The sequence below is a fragment of the Polypterus senegalus genome, chromosome 3 (assembly GCF_016835505.1).
Source record: "Polypterus senegalus isolate Bchr_013 chromosome 3, ASM1683550v1, whole genome shotgun sequence".
In the NCBI taxonomy this organism is placed as follows: domain Eukaryota; kingdom Metazoa; phylum Chordata; class Cladistia; order Polypteriformes; family Polypteridae; genus Polypterus; species Polypterus senegalus.
In genome coordinates, this window is record NC_053156.1 from 196,228,476 (window position 1) to 196,244,427 (window position 15,952).

Here is a 15,952-nt window from a genome sequence, read left to right on the forward strand (position 1 = left end):
TTACTATATAAACAATTAAACAAATTAAATCCAGAGGAAAGGAATACATTAATTCGCATGAAGGATAAGCATTGTAATATAATCATAGATGATGAAGAAATTTATTAAGATGGGCAGAGAATACTGAATATTTATATTATTGCTCTAGGATAGAAGACAGACTGGGGAGAAATATTAGTAGAACAAAATTATATACATGAAGAATGAATTAGCCAGATATTAACAGATCTATCCAGAAATAAAGCAAAATGAATTAACCAAATACCCACAGAATTCCTGAGGCAACTAGGTGAAAGAGGGCTAGAATTAGTATCAGAACTACTAATGAATAAAACATTCAACAGAAGGATAATTGTGATAACTCTCTAATGATCAGCTTAATTTCACATGCATCTAAAATACTGTTTATCATAAAGAACAGAATCAAAAAAATGATAGAACAAAATCTATCAGATAATCAAGTATGTTTCAGAAATGGAAAAGAAATAACAGATGCTGTTTTCCAAATAAGAATGCTGTGCGAAAGAGCTTTAGAAGTAAAGTGAATAAAAACATACATTAATGCTATATCACATTTGATAAAATAAAATATAATAAATTACTGGAGGTTATGCAAAAGGCTGATATACCAGAAGCTGAAATAAAATTAATCAAAGCCATATATTGAAATGAGAAGGCTTGCATTAGAACCGAAAATGGAAACTGAATATACTTTGCAATAAAAAAAGAGTAAGACAGGGATGTATTTTATCACCTATATTGTTTGAACTTACTGTATATAGTGAACATTTAATAACAGCTACACTGGAGGAGGATAAAGGAGTAAACATTAAGGAAAATATTAAGAGTTGATTTTTACTGTTAAATATGATTTTCACTATTTGATAATATTAAATTACCTAGTGAATATTCTTGTTAACTGTTAGCTTTTGGCCATTTTTATTAAAGCCACTTGATTTGTGACCCAGTCCTTATTTACCTGACGAGGTAAGAAGACGATATCGCGGCAGCCGAGCCGGCGCAAAGATAAAAGTTAAGATAAAAGCGAGACAACTTCAGAGAAAATGGCGTTATAAACCGTCGGTGCCTTCTGTGATCCTGGGAAATGTGAACTCACTACCAAATAAGATCGACGAACTGGCTGTGCTGGTGAAAAATGTCAGAACCTACAGAGAATGCAGCTTGCTGTGTTTTAGTGAAACGTGGCTAACACCTACCATTCCAGATGCCAACATGGAGCTACCCGGGTTTAACACAGTTAGAGCAGACAGAGACGCAAGTACCTGCGGGAAGAAGAAAGGAGGAGGACTCGCTCTCTATGTCAATACAAAGTGGTGCAACTCAGGACATGTAAGCGTTAAAATCTCCACTTGCTGCAGGGACATCGAACTGTTGGCCGTAAGTCTGCGCCCCTATTACTTGCCCAGAGAGTTTGGACACGTGATTGTTGTTATTGTTTACATCCCCCCTCAAGCGAACGCGGAGATGGCGAGTGACATCATCCATTCCGCAGTTGCTAAGTTACAAACGCAGCACCCTGAGGCACTTGTGCTAATGGAGTCTTTAACCATGTAACGCTGGACAAAACATTACCTGCCTTCTCCCAGTATGTGGATTGTAACACCGGGAAACAGGACTATCGACCTACTGTATGCAAGCGTTAAAGAGCATACAGCGCCACCCGCTGCCTGCGCTTGGGAAAGCAGATCATAACCTGGTTCTGCTTCAGCCTCAATACAAACCAAGAGTGAGGGCTACCTACAACCACACGCTCATTCAGGAAGTGGTCCCTGAGGCAGAGCAGGCTCTGAGAGACTGCTTTGGAACTACAGACTGGGATATATTGCTGGGGTCACATAGTGAGAACATTGAAGAGGCTGTTGAATGCACAACTGATTACATCAACTTCTGTATGGACATTGTAGTTCCAGTAAGAACAGTATGCTGCTATGCTAACAACAAGCCATGGATTACAAGTGACATCAAAGGTCCTTTTGAACCAGAAGAAAAGGGCTTTTAAAGGTGGTGATCAGCATGAGCTCAAGCGCGTGCAGAAGGAACTCCGAGTCCAGCTCAGGGCGGTGAAAGAGCAGTACAGGAGAAAGCTGGAGCAGAAGTTGCAGAACAACAGCATGAAGGAAGTGTGGGATGGGATGAAGATTATCACTGGCTGCAGCTCGAGCGGGGTGCGCCATCGAGACAGGCGTGGAGAGAGCAAACCAAATGAACAACTTCTTTAATAGGTTTGATCACCTAACCCACTCTCACCTCGAGTACTGCATCCTCCAACCATCCTTCTGCTGATACCAGCATAGGTGAGACATCCCCACCCACAATTACAGCAGCCCATGTGAGCAGAGAGCTGAAAGACTTTGTGCCAGCAAAGCAGCGGGTCCAGATGGTGTATCGCCACGACTGCTGAAGGCCTGTGCGTTGGAACTGGGGAGTCCTCTACAGCACATCTTCAACCTGAGCCTGGAACAGGGGAGAGTCCCAAGGCTTTGGAAAACATCTTGTATCACCCTGTCCCAAAGGTATCACGTCCTAGTGAGCTGAATGACTTCCGGCCTGTTGCTCTGACGTCACATCTGATGAAGACCATGGAGCGGCTGCTGCTTCACCACCTGAGGCCACAGGTCCGCCACGCCCTCGACCCTCTGCAGTTCGCATACCAGGAGAAGGTGGGAGGGAGGATGCCATCATCTATATGCTACACGATCCCTCTCCCACCTGGACAGAGGCAGTGGTGCTGTAAGAATTATGTTTTGGACTTCTCTAGGCCTTCAACACCATCCAACCTCTGCTCCTTAGAGACAAGCTGACTGAGATGGGAGTAGACTCACACCTGGTGGCATGGATTGTGGACTATCTTACAGACAGACCTCAATATGTGCGTCTTGGGAACTGCAGGTCTGACATTGTAGTCAGCAATTCAGGGGCACTGCATGGGACTGTACTTTCTCGGTCCTGTTCAATCTATATACATCAGACTTCCAATATGACTCGAGTCCTGTCACGTGCAAAAGTTCGCTGATGACACTGCTATTGTGGGCTGCATCAGGAGTGGGCAGGAGGAGGAGTACAGGAAGCTAATCAAAGACTTTGTTAAATGGTGCGACTCAAACCACTTACACCTTAACACCAGCAAGACCAAGGAGCTGGTGGTGGATTTTAGGAGGCCCAGGCCCCTCATGGACCCTGTGATCATCAGAGGTGACTGTGTGCAGAGGGTGCAGACCTATAAATATCTGGGTGTGCAGCTGGATGACAAATTGGACTGGACTGCCAATACTGATGCTCTATGTAAGAAAGGTCAGAGCCGACTATACTTTCTGAGAAGGTTGGCATCCTTCAACATCTGCAATAAGATGCTGCAGATGTTCTACCAGACGGTTGTGGCGAGTGCCCTCTTCTATGCGGTGGTGTGCTGGGGAGGCAGCATAAAGATGAAAGACGCCTCACGCCTGGACAAACTTGTTAAGAAGGCAGGCTCTATTGTAGGAGTAAAGTTGGACAGTTTAACATCTGTGGCAGAGCGACGGGCACTAAGCAAACTCCTGTCAATAATGAAGAATCCACTGCATCCACTGAACAGTGTCATTTCCAGGCAGAGGAGTTTCTTCAGTGACAGACTTTTGTCAGTGTCTTGCTCCACTGACAGACTGAGGAGATCGTTCCTCCCGCACGCTATGCGACTCTTCAATTCCACCCGGGAATCTATCTATCTACTTTTGCTCAAGGATAAGTATTGATAAGATAACCAGTATCTATTTATCCAGGATCCATTTATCAGTAACTTTCAAACACATGAGAAATGCCTACTTGTCAAATACTTATGTAATTAGCCCTAAATTTAATAAGTGTAATCAACAGCTGTAATTCAGTCATCTTCTTGGTACTGGGTGACTCTATGTGCATGTCAAATAAAGATATTTATCCCATCCTTAAACGACTCAGTGAATTCAACTATAACATACACCTCCTAAACAATGTAAGATATGCAGATGACACAGCACTGATTACCAAGAATGAATTAGACCTACAGAAACAAATCGACAATATAATTGAAAAAGGACGTTAATATGGAATGGAATTAAATGTAAACAAGATGAAAGCAATAATAATCTCTAAGACTGCAGGAAATTCATGTGAAGATAGTGGTCAAATAAAACTGGTGCAGATTAAATGCATAAATACTTGGGGGGCTGGAAAACAGAATGTGGGAAATGTACAAAAGAAGTAAGAAAACAAATAGGAATGGCCAAAGATGCTTCTTGGAAACATAAATAACCAATGAATGAGGTTTAAAATGCGATCTGAAAAACAAATTGCTAAAATGTTACATTTTCTTAATTTTGGACTTTGGGTAAGAATCATGGATACTAAGTAAAATTCTGAAAAGGTATACAGCACATAAAATGGAACAACAGAAGAATTCTATAATTAAGTTGGAAAAACAAGGTAAATAACAAAAAGGTATTATTCAGAATAAAAATAAACATCAAAACAAGATGAAGTATGCTAGGGATGTGATGAGGGGTTCAGCTGGAACTCTGCCCTTGAATATCTTGGAGTTCAGCGTGCACAGTAAAAAGCAAAGGAAGACCAAAGTGAACCTGGTTAGATGAAATCAGAGAAATATCAGGCACAAAAAACTGTCGAGAAATAAAGAGGCTAGCTGAATATCAACTAAAATGGAGAACCATGACAATTAACCCTCTGACAGGGGATGACACCTGGTGAAGAACCGCAAGACTCTCATGAGCTCATAAAATTCTCAGATAGAAAGCATTAATTTTATCCCTGGCTTGGCAGCCATTAATAAAGTGGGGTACCTAGATTACTTTACAATAGTCATTACAGAACCTATTTGATTATTGATTGTTGGCTGGAATCTCCTGTATAGAAAGCTGGCATACTTTTTTTATGGAGGGTAAGGGCAATGAACCTCTTTTGACCAAACCCCAGTTCTTCTTTTTTGTACAGTCAAGCATGGTTATTCAAAAGATATGTTTCATCTTAATAGGGCAAAATGTCACCAAATTGTCACTTATTTTTGTAAATCTTCAAAATTGTCATGATCTACTGTACTAAAACAACTGGATCAGTGACACTAAGTACATTGCAGTGAGAGAAATGAAGGACCTAAGCACTAGGCAGAATGATTGTCAGAAAACAAAACTTGGGAGTATAAGAATATAACTTGTGAAAAGGAAGAGAGTGCCAAATAAAGACAGTGCCAAGGCAGTGCCAGGGGTAACAATGCTCTGGATCTCAATAAAATTATTTGCATGCATGTTATTGATGTAGTAGAATGATTGAGCAAACTCACAACTCATTATATATTTTTCTGAAGTCACATCTTATTTATTGATAAAATTATGAATGATCACCTACATCCCTCATAGCACTGTGCATCAGGGAATACTGAAAAGTACCATAAAGTTACAGTGTTGCACCTTTGCTGAACAGTTTTAGTCACCTGCAAAATTTATGCCATTGCATACTGAATGTATTCTGGTGGCTCATGTTCAAACAAACATCTATTATGATTTTTACTTAGGTTTTTGCTTCTTGTTGTTTGTCACTTAAATATCAGTATCAATAATGTAACCAAATGTGTGTGCTGAAATAGAGGGAACACAGAAAAGGACATATTTGTGTTTCCTCCATAAACGGGAAGTTGCTGACTTGGAAGAACATGAATGTCCTGATTCTTCCCACTGGCCCACCTTTTAAATAGAAATCATAATCGACCACTTGTTTCCCCGTAATCAACCCCACTTCACTGGTTGATCAAGTGCAAAATTTACTATCAGCAATGTGCTTGTGCACATCCAGCCATCTGCTTAAGCACCCCATGTTAACTGGGTTTTTTGTCACCAACTCAGTTTTTTTTTATTGTGGTTCATTTATGCTGGTTATATACTTTAATTGTAAGAACAAAGCTTGTTCTATTATGCAGTGTAATACAATTAAGCCAGATACAATGTCTTTTAGTGCTATTAATCGTAACGCTCTTTTGCTTTAATTTTTAATTTTGCTTTGTAATTTTTTTTATAGGTCATTTAAAACCTAGCTGGTGTACTAGCTTAATGATTTCAGGTAAAATATGAAGAAAATATCAATGGGCAGTTTCATTACTAGAGAATTTCTTAAATTAATTTGTCAATTGTAGCAATGATTATTGGCTCAAAAAATGTTTACCTTTCTTAAAATAACCAAAATGATTTTATTCCCATTTTCCAATTTTGATTAATCACCTGTTTCATCAAGTGACGGGATCTCTTGCAAAGATCACTGCAACCCCTGCTTTCAAATCCTAATCAGTTCCTCAAAGAAAAAGTGCACATTGCAGAACAAATTGAAAATATGGATTTGCACCTGCTCCCAAATAGAAGCATGTAGTAAAGGATTTGTCACAGATTCCTCTTACTGCATCAATATTTTTGTTATTTTGTGTTTTTAAGAAGTGTTTTATCTATAGTGTGGGAGAAAAACAAAATATGGCATAGACTGCAAACAGCCATTCATACAAAACAAAATAGTGATGCCTATATGAAACAAGATAAATAATTATATTTATTCCACTAACAGTGGCAACAAGCCTATGTCATCTTTTCTGTGCTGTTCCTGTAACATTGTCTAAATTTGGGTTTGTGAGTGTTCTTCTGTTTTCTTGCTAATAGTTTAATGTGAGTGCAGGTTTGGAAGTCTAGATTGGTTCAGTTATATGGAGTCAAATGTAGGAGGGGATGAGTTGTGTCTGGAGAATTCTCTTTTAATTAACAAAAGTGGGAGAAAGAAAAAGGAAGGAGGATGACAAGAATTTTAACAATGAGAAGGCATGAGCACAACATTTTGTCAGCTACCTTTTGTTTGTCAGGATGATTGGGTGAACCCAAATATACAATCTTTATTGGAAGAGGGCAGTACTGGGAGAGGATCTGAACAAAACCCGAAGATGGCTACCAGTAGTTTGAACCAGCTATGCGTTAACCGTTCTGAGAGCTCTGTCTACCATTTATTTTCTCAGATCATTACAAAGCATATGGGCTGTTTTTCTGCTAGGACTATTTTTAAAAGCTGAAAACATTAGAAGTTTGTTTTTGGACTTTCATCATGTCACTTGTTGGATTGGTTGTATGTATCCATTTTTGTAATAATGATTTAGGAGGTTTTGCAAATTGATTGAATTTTTTACATTCTGTTTTGTGTATTTTTTATGCATTGCTGTGTTTGAGACCAGTAGTGAAGCACTGCTGGTCAATCATTATTTCCTACTCTGAGCAATATTTTACGTTATCAGTATTTTTTGTCTAATATTCATATCAGTGGTAATTACATTTTTTGAACCTGCATGCTCAGCAATATTCTTGTTTTGTGGTTCCACATTTGTTGCCAAGCAATTATAACCTACTCATTAGTATTCTTTATATTCTTTTTATTTAGCAGTTTGTAAATGTAATGCTTTACTGTTACTTGTGTCAATTAATTTTTTTTTTTTTTTCATTGCATCTGAAAGGCTTCTAAACTTGCTGCTGTAGTGGTGGTAGCATATAATCATTTCTTCTTCTTCTTAGCTTGTTATTTAGTGAGTGTTACACAGTGATTTTAAAAAATGTAAGACCTTTGATAAACTAGTAATTGATTCATGTTTTGTGCGTACTTTTAGGCAGCAACATAATCCATCTTTCTCTTGCATTTCACGTTAAATAAAACAAACAGTTACCTTTACATTCTCTACTTTATAATCTCCTTGCACTCCAATGTTCAATATTGTGCAAGTATCTAAAGGAAAAAGGTCTTCATTATTATTAACTTTTCTAACTTTATCCTGTTTTACCTCACAAATATCACTACATGAACCTCTCTTATCCAATCTAAAAAAACAGAAAGTCTTATGTGGTTCCATGTGATGCCCAGGTTGCCTGTAATTTTTAATCAGTGCTAAAATCAAAAGGTTTAAATCAGATGTTTCACTATTTCATGAGCCTCAGTACCTCTCTTAATTTGCATTAAGTGAAATGTGGCTTAGCTCTGATGGTGCAGCTGTTTTAATGGAATCTGTGCCTCCAAAGGTAAGAAAGGCGGTGGTTTAGCAAACATTTACTTGAGTCGGTTAAAGTCTAAAGATGTCGGCTTTGGTAAATTCAAGTCCTTTGAGCACCTTGCCATTGTTATTCATGGAGTTTCTCAATCTCTAGTGTCATCCGTGTACAGGGCCGTTTGAAGGAATTTGGGGGCCCCAAGCAAAATGGACATGGAGGCCCCCCGCACGCACGCAAAGGAACCACAGCATAGCCATACAGTTTAAATTCACTCACACTTTATATAAATAAAAAAGGTTTACAGTGCAAATACTGCTGTTGCATATACTGTGCATAAATAAAAAAATGTTTAGAGTGCAAATACTGCTGTTGCATATAAAGTGCATAAAATTTGAACATTTTCAACAATTGAACATTTGCAAAAAACACCACTGTACCATAAAATCAAATACAGTAATCCCTCCTCGATCGCGGGGGTTGCGTTCCAGAACCCCCCGCGATAGACGAAAATCTGCGAAGTTGAAACCATATGTTTGTGTAGTTATTTTTATATATTTTAAGCCCTTATAAACTCTCCCACACTGTTAACATTATTAGAGCCCTCTAGACATGAAATAACACCCTTTAGTCAAAAGTTTAAACTGTCCTCCATGACAAGACAGAGATGACAGTTCTTTCTCACAATTAAAAGAATGCAAATAGATCTTCTTCTCTTCAGGAGCAGAGAATTTCAGAGGGAGAGAGAGAGAGAGCGCTCGCAAAGAAAAGCAAACCATCAAAAAATCAATACTTGTGCTTTTAAGTTTGCCACAACATTTTTTAGAGGAGCGTCAGTATCTTCTAAGCAAACAGCCTCTGTGCAAACAGCCCCTCTGCTCACATCTCCTCCGTCAGGTGCAGAGAACGTCAGAGAGAGAGAGATTAAAGCAACAATCAAAAAATCAATACGTGTGCTTTTGTGCTTTTAAATATGCCGAGCACCGGCATATTTAAATAATAAATAAACAATAAAGCAGCATTTTTTTAGAGGAGCGTCAGTATCTTTTAAGCAAACAGACTCTGTGCAAACAGCCCCTTCGTCAGGCGCAGAGAATGTCAGAGAGGGTGAGATAGAGGCAGAGACAAGCAAACAATCAAGCTGCGCGCGGGATGCATATCTTATAGCATTGAGGAGTTTTAGTTAATATGTAATACATGCTCAGATTGGGTAGCTTCTAAGCCATCAGCCAATAGCATCCTTTGTATGAAATCAACAGGGCAAACAAACTGAGAAAGCATGTAGCATACATTAAAAGACCCACTGTCTGCAGAAATCCGCGAACCAGCGAAAAATCTGTGATATATATTTAGATGTGCTTACATTTAAAATCCGCGATAGAGTGAAACCGCGAAAGTTGAAGCGCGATATAGCGAGGGATTACTGTATACATTAAAAAAATGCACAAAAATGTGCAGCTGTTCGTTCGACTGTACTGTATTTTATTTTATTTTTCTAAACTGTTTTAATTATTCTTATTTCTTTTTATTATTTTAATTTCTTCTATGTAAAGCACTTTGAATTGCCATTGTGTATGAAATGTGCTATATAAATAAACTTTTTACTGTTAACAAACAATGAAATTATAATTAAATGTTTACTAATTATTAGTAGTGCTGTGAGTCGACTACCAATGCTTAAAAACATCCCAAGCTAATGTTTGATGCACAGAATTTATTGTGTGGTTTTCCTAAATAGATTATCACAGTGGAATAGTTAGTATAGCATGCTATGCCACTTTCATCAAAACCTATTACAAAGCAATAGCAATGTCATGTCATTTATGTATGATACATAAACATATTTCTGCTAGCCTACCTGCTGCAAAATTGCACCATTTGTACAAGACAAGTAGAGCTATTTTATGTGTGTAATTTATCACTTACCACTGTCTTGTTTTACTTATCCTCCTCTTCCTTTCTCTTCTTTCTTTTTTTGCTTCCTGAAGCATAATTCCGCTTCATGACTGCCGAGGAAGTTTTGTATTTTGCCGGCAGCAGAGATTGCGTGGTTGGCTGGCTGCTGTCAGCTAGGGGGGCCCCCTTGAGGGGGATCCCGATAACAGTGTCATTGCACTTTACTGCATTCACTATCAATGGGGCGCTCACACAGTTTGTCGCTGCATTTTATTCTTAACCAGTCGTTGTCTTGGGGCCCCAGGCCAGCTCGGGGCCCCAAGCAATTGCTTGGTTTGCCTGCCTTGTTGCGACGGGCCTATCCGTGTATAGACCTCCTAAATACAACACATCTTTCTTTGAGGAATTCTCAGACTTGGTGTCAATTGTAATTACGAACCATGACACGTTCCAAAAAGTTGGTGACTTTATCGATAATCAGTGTGACCTAAAAGTAAAAGAGTTTATGTACCTCCTGGACTGTTTTGATTTGAGCCAGCACGTTAGTCAGCCAACACACAAAGCAGGGCACACGTTGGACCTAGTAATTACTAAAGGACAAAAAGTTGATGTGAAGCAGATCATTGATACTGGTCTATCAGACCATTTTCTCTTACTATTTTATATATAAATAATGATAGAAAAAATTCACGAGAAATATTTTGTTAAAAAACGCTTCTTTGATTTATCAGCAGCTTCAAAGTTTACAAACATTCTAAGCAACCAGTCCATTTGTAGAGCTTACTGCAATAGCGAGGATAATGTAAATAGTAAATTGGAAAATTTTAATACTAAAGTTAGAGCTGCTGCTGAGATAATCACACCTGAAAGGACAGTTAAAAAATCTTCTAGCACTGTTACACAATGGAAGATTAAAGGAGTGTCTGATCTAAAGAGAACATGCCGGAGAGCTGGGTGTAAATGGAGAAAACTAAACTGATTATCCACTATGAGATATTGAAGGCTAAAATAACAGAATTTTATTTAATAAAACAAAATTTTTCAATTTTATTCTCTTTTATTTCAACATAGTCTGTCTTGAGAGGCGGTGTTATTTCTCTAGAATTATAAATAACAATGCTAGTAATCTCAGAGTCTTATTCTGTACAATTGACTATCTGCTAAACCCAGGTCACTCAATGGAATGCCTCCAAAAAACTTCCAGTGAAACTTGTGAGGCTTTTACTGTATTTTTTATCACAAAATAAATAATATTAGAAATAATATAGTATATCTCCCCAATACTGATCCTCTTAAATCCCGGTACTCCATTTTAAACAAATTAAATTCTTTCACCAGTATAGATTTACCTGATTTACATAAATAATTTCTCACCTGAGACCCTCCACCTGTGTCCTTGACCCAATACCAACAAGTTTTTTCAAAGAAGTATCTGGCGTGCTAATTGATAGTATTCTTCACATAGTAAACTCGTCATTAGATACAGGGATCTTTCCAGACTGACTTAAGACTGCTGTAAGACTGACTTTCAGGTAAATGCAGACAGAGGCTGTGTATCTTTTCTCATCCTCTTAGATCTGAGTGCAGCATTTGATACCATTGATCACAATATTCTTAGAAATCGCCTTAGTCAATGGCTGGGCCTCTCTGGCAGTGTCTTAAATTGGTTCGAGTCCTATTGTCCACTGCTGTTTTCAATTTAGATGCTTCCGTTAGGTCAGATTATCTCGGGCCACAACGTGAGCTACCACAGCTATACTGATGACACACAATTGTATTTATCAATAGCGCCTGATGACCCCGACACTCTTGATTCACTGACACAATGTCTTACTTGTATTTCTGAATGGATGAGTAGTCATTTTCTGAAGCTAAATAAGGAGAAAACAGAAATTTTAGTGATTGGCAAAAATGGATAAAATGAGTGTATTAGAAATAAACTTGATCCATTAGGATTAAATGTCAAGACAGAGGTACACAATTTAGGAGTAACTATTGACTCTGATCTCTAATTTTAAATCACACATTAATTAGATTACTAGGACAGCATTTTATCCACTTAAGAAATATAGCAAAAGTTAGACCTCTTATAACATTGCAAGATGCTGAGAAATTAGTTCATGCTTTTGTTTTCCGTCTGCTAGATTATTGTAATGCACTCCTCTCAGGACTACCCAAAAAAGATATAAATCAATTGCAACTAGTGCAGAATGCAGCTGCCAAAATCTTAAGTAGGAAAAGAAAATCCAAACACATCTCTCCAGTTTTGATGTCACTACATTGGTTACTTGTGTCATTTAGAATTGACTTTAAAATACTACTTATGGTTTACAAAGCCTGAAATAATCTCATTCCATTCTATATTTCAGAATGTCTTACACCTTATACTCCAATTCGTAACCTTAGATCTTCAAATGAGTGTCTGCTTATAATTCCAAGAGCTAAACTTAAAAGAATGGGTGAGGCAGCCTTCTGCTTATCAATAGAAATTCGCCAGGCTAATACAGTGGAGCACTTTAACAAACTGCTAAAACCACATTATTTTAACATGGCTTTCTCATAGCTTTGTTTTAGTTTAATCCTGATATTCTGTATATGCATTTAATTATCAATATCATACCTGTTGGCTCTGTAATCCGTACTAACCCCTACTTTCTCTGCTGTTCTTTTTCCGGTTTTCTGTGGTGGCGATCTGTGCCACCACCACCCGATCAAAGCACAGTGATGTCCCTACATTGACAAGCCATCAAAAAATTAAGGACGATAACATTTGCAAATTAGATGATATCCCTGCAGAGATATTCATAACTGATGGTACAAAACTTGCACAGAAGTTTCAATGGATCTACAGCCAGATCAATAACATTGAAGAAATTCCACCAGACCTCAAAAATGCCAACACTGATACTATCTTCAAGATAAGTGATTAATTGGAATGTGAGTTTGCAATTCTTTTTCCTACCTGGGAAATCCTTGCCCAATGTTCCTAAATTGTTTGTTGCCACCTGCTAAGGAATTTATTTCTTAGTTTTAGTATGGTTTCACTGCTGACATACTATAGATAGCTCAAAAATAAAAAAGTATACATGATTTTTATTGACTTGGCAACAGCCTTTTACTTTTGAATTGGAAAGTCCTCTGGAAGATCCTGTTCAAACGTCTACCATATATGCTACTAAATTTATGACTATACTGTAACAAAGTTGATCACCCTTTTGAAAGAGACAAATATGGATTCTATCACAACCCAAGCATGACTCAAAAAATGTTGCATCTTTGTGGCATCTTTCTCACCCACATAGGTGTTTTTTTGCTTATGAGCTGTTAGCATTCATACTTTGAAAGGTAGCTCTTCAATTTATGCTGCCTTACAGCTAAAAGAAGGAGTTGAGAAAGGTGATGACGGTCAACTAATCCCAGCTAAACCAAGGTCAGAGAAACACAAGTTGTCCACAATAATTTCCAAGACACCCTTGAAGTCTATCTTACAAAAAGCTGGATGCACATCAGTAGCTCATGGCCTTTACAACAGAACAACCCTCATGGTGCTAGATGATTCAATACCTGGTACCTCATCTTCAAACTAATCACATCCCTGATTCTGGAGAGAGAATAAGGCAACAAAAGAGAAAGAAGAGAATCCAGATTTGTGGAAATTGTTCTCAGATGGAACCTCCACCTCCCACTGTCCCAAGCTCTTTGGAGATCTAATGCCATGCATGTAATCTTTATAGGTTTCATTCTCATTTTGGGTGATTGCCAAGAAACAGAGAAAGAGAAAGCTAAATAACACAATATCCCTGCTTGAAGTATCACAAATATGCAATTGAGATTATGCATAATATATTTAAAACTCATCTCCTTGTAGGTCTTTCATCAGAAAACATACATTTTATTTATTTATGGGGTTAAAATTATGCATGTCTAGAAATGTCTATGCCAGGGTTTCAAAATGGAACATCATATTACTATATGAAAGCTAACATTTTCCATATAAATACACTCAATGAATGAAGATTCTGTATCTTCTGAATCACTGCATGGGTAGTAATTCTGATTAGAGCTGAACTGTAGACACATCATTTCCAGAATCCCATGAAGTCTAAAGTGGCAAGAACTCCACTGGGAAGAGGAAGTCTTTTATAAAGAGATAAAGGAAATGGCAGTGAGAGTATACTGTAAAAGGGTTGGAATAGTATGAAGGGTGGGAAAATGGACTAGCCATCTCACTTACTAGATCAGGTAACTGTTGGGTTTAGGATGATCCAGAGTAACAGTAAATGTTGAATCATTCATCTATTGCTATTGTTCTCCTTGTGTTTTTCTATCTCTGTGGATTTTGTGTACTATAATAAACACACCGTTTTTGTTTATTTTGGCCTCAATGCCATTTTTCTGAATTTGGAGATCCTACAAATTTGCGTTATGCTCCACATAACATTGAACCTTGTCAAAATACCATTATGCATGCATTTGCTACACAGCACAGATGTACCTGAAAGTCTAATAAAATATTTTAGATCACTGGAGTAGCAATTGCCTCACAATAAGGAAATTTCTCTTGCCACAAAAATGTCAATTTGACCATATTCTTAAAATACATACTGTAGCTTTATAAACAAATATACTGGTAAAAGTATAAAAACTTTACAAATATATTAATTTTTATTGTACCAATGAAAGGTTTATATTGGTCCCAAAAACAATTACAAAGATTTTAAAAGTTTTCCAAAACAGTGACTCATAAACACATTTTTTTTGACACAAGATAGAGAAACTTTTCAAATTTAGACAGAGAAAAATAACTTTCGCAGAAAACAATGTGCTTTATACAAGTTTATCTTGAACATTTGAAATCTCATATTCATCTCTAGCACACATTGAAGTAAAGAGTCTTGGTAGGAAGTAAAAGGCTGCATGCCATCTGTGTACAAAGAAAGCATTTGTTCTGAGTTTTCCTGTTAACTTCTAGAAATTCTTCACTATTGTGCTGGCGCCAAAAGAGCAGTTCGAAAGCACTGGCAAAGAGAAGAGATGGAAAGAGGACATTCTTGTATCGCACCACAAAAGAAGAAAAACAATACCATTTATAATATTTGTATGAACTAAGGCTTCAGCATTTGAGTACAAGTGTTATATCTAGGCTATGAACCTGATCATGAACAGTGTGGAAACTAAGTACTTCCATTTAACTCTCTGAAAAGACTTTGCTGCATCCAGAGATTATATTATGTCTTTGGTGTTTGAGGGGGTACTGTATATTAGATTTGACAGGCAGCAAAGGTGAAAGAGTGTTCTACTTAAAAATAAATATATAACAGAAGTAATAGAAACCAGTTCTTTTTCAAGGCAGTTTGTGAGTACCATTTCTAATATCATGTGTCAGATACTTTCCTAATTTTATATCTTGAAACACTACAGTTGATGAACAGTACGTGGCTGCATTACAAGCACAGTTAAATTTTAAAGTTAATATAAGTTTGAATATACACAAATTTGGGAGAAAAACATATATATATTTGCTGCCTTTCCAACTAAGTTATCCAGAATCAGCTGATTTCTGTCTAGTTTTCCATATATATTTACATCCAGATAGGTTACCTGTTGAAAAGCAGCATAAGCTTTAAGCTTTTTAAAAATTAGTTAATACTAATACTAATATATTAGGTGTACCAGATAACTAAATCATTTGACATTCCAGCTGATAAAGGTCAGTTTACTGACAGGTATTTTCTTACATGTCACAGATATTTGTGCTTTTCTAATATAATATAGTGAAAAAATGTTATTCAATACATATCAAATGTATATTAATGCATTTTAATACACTTGTTTTTTTTTAAATGTTTTTGTTTGATGTTATTAATCCATTTTATACAGTACTAGCCAACCCGCGGCGTAGCATACGCCGCATAATCAGGCCGCTTTTTAAATGATTTTTAAGCACAGAGGAAAAAATAATGTCTGTGTACAGTCCACACGCACCTGTGAGTCACGTTGACGGTTAA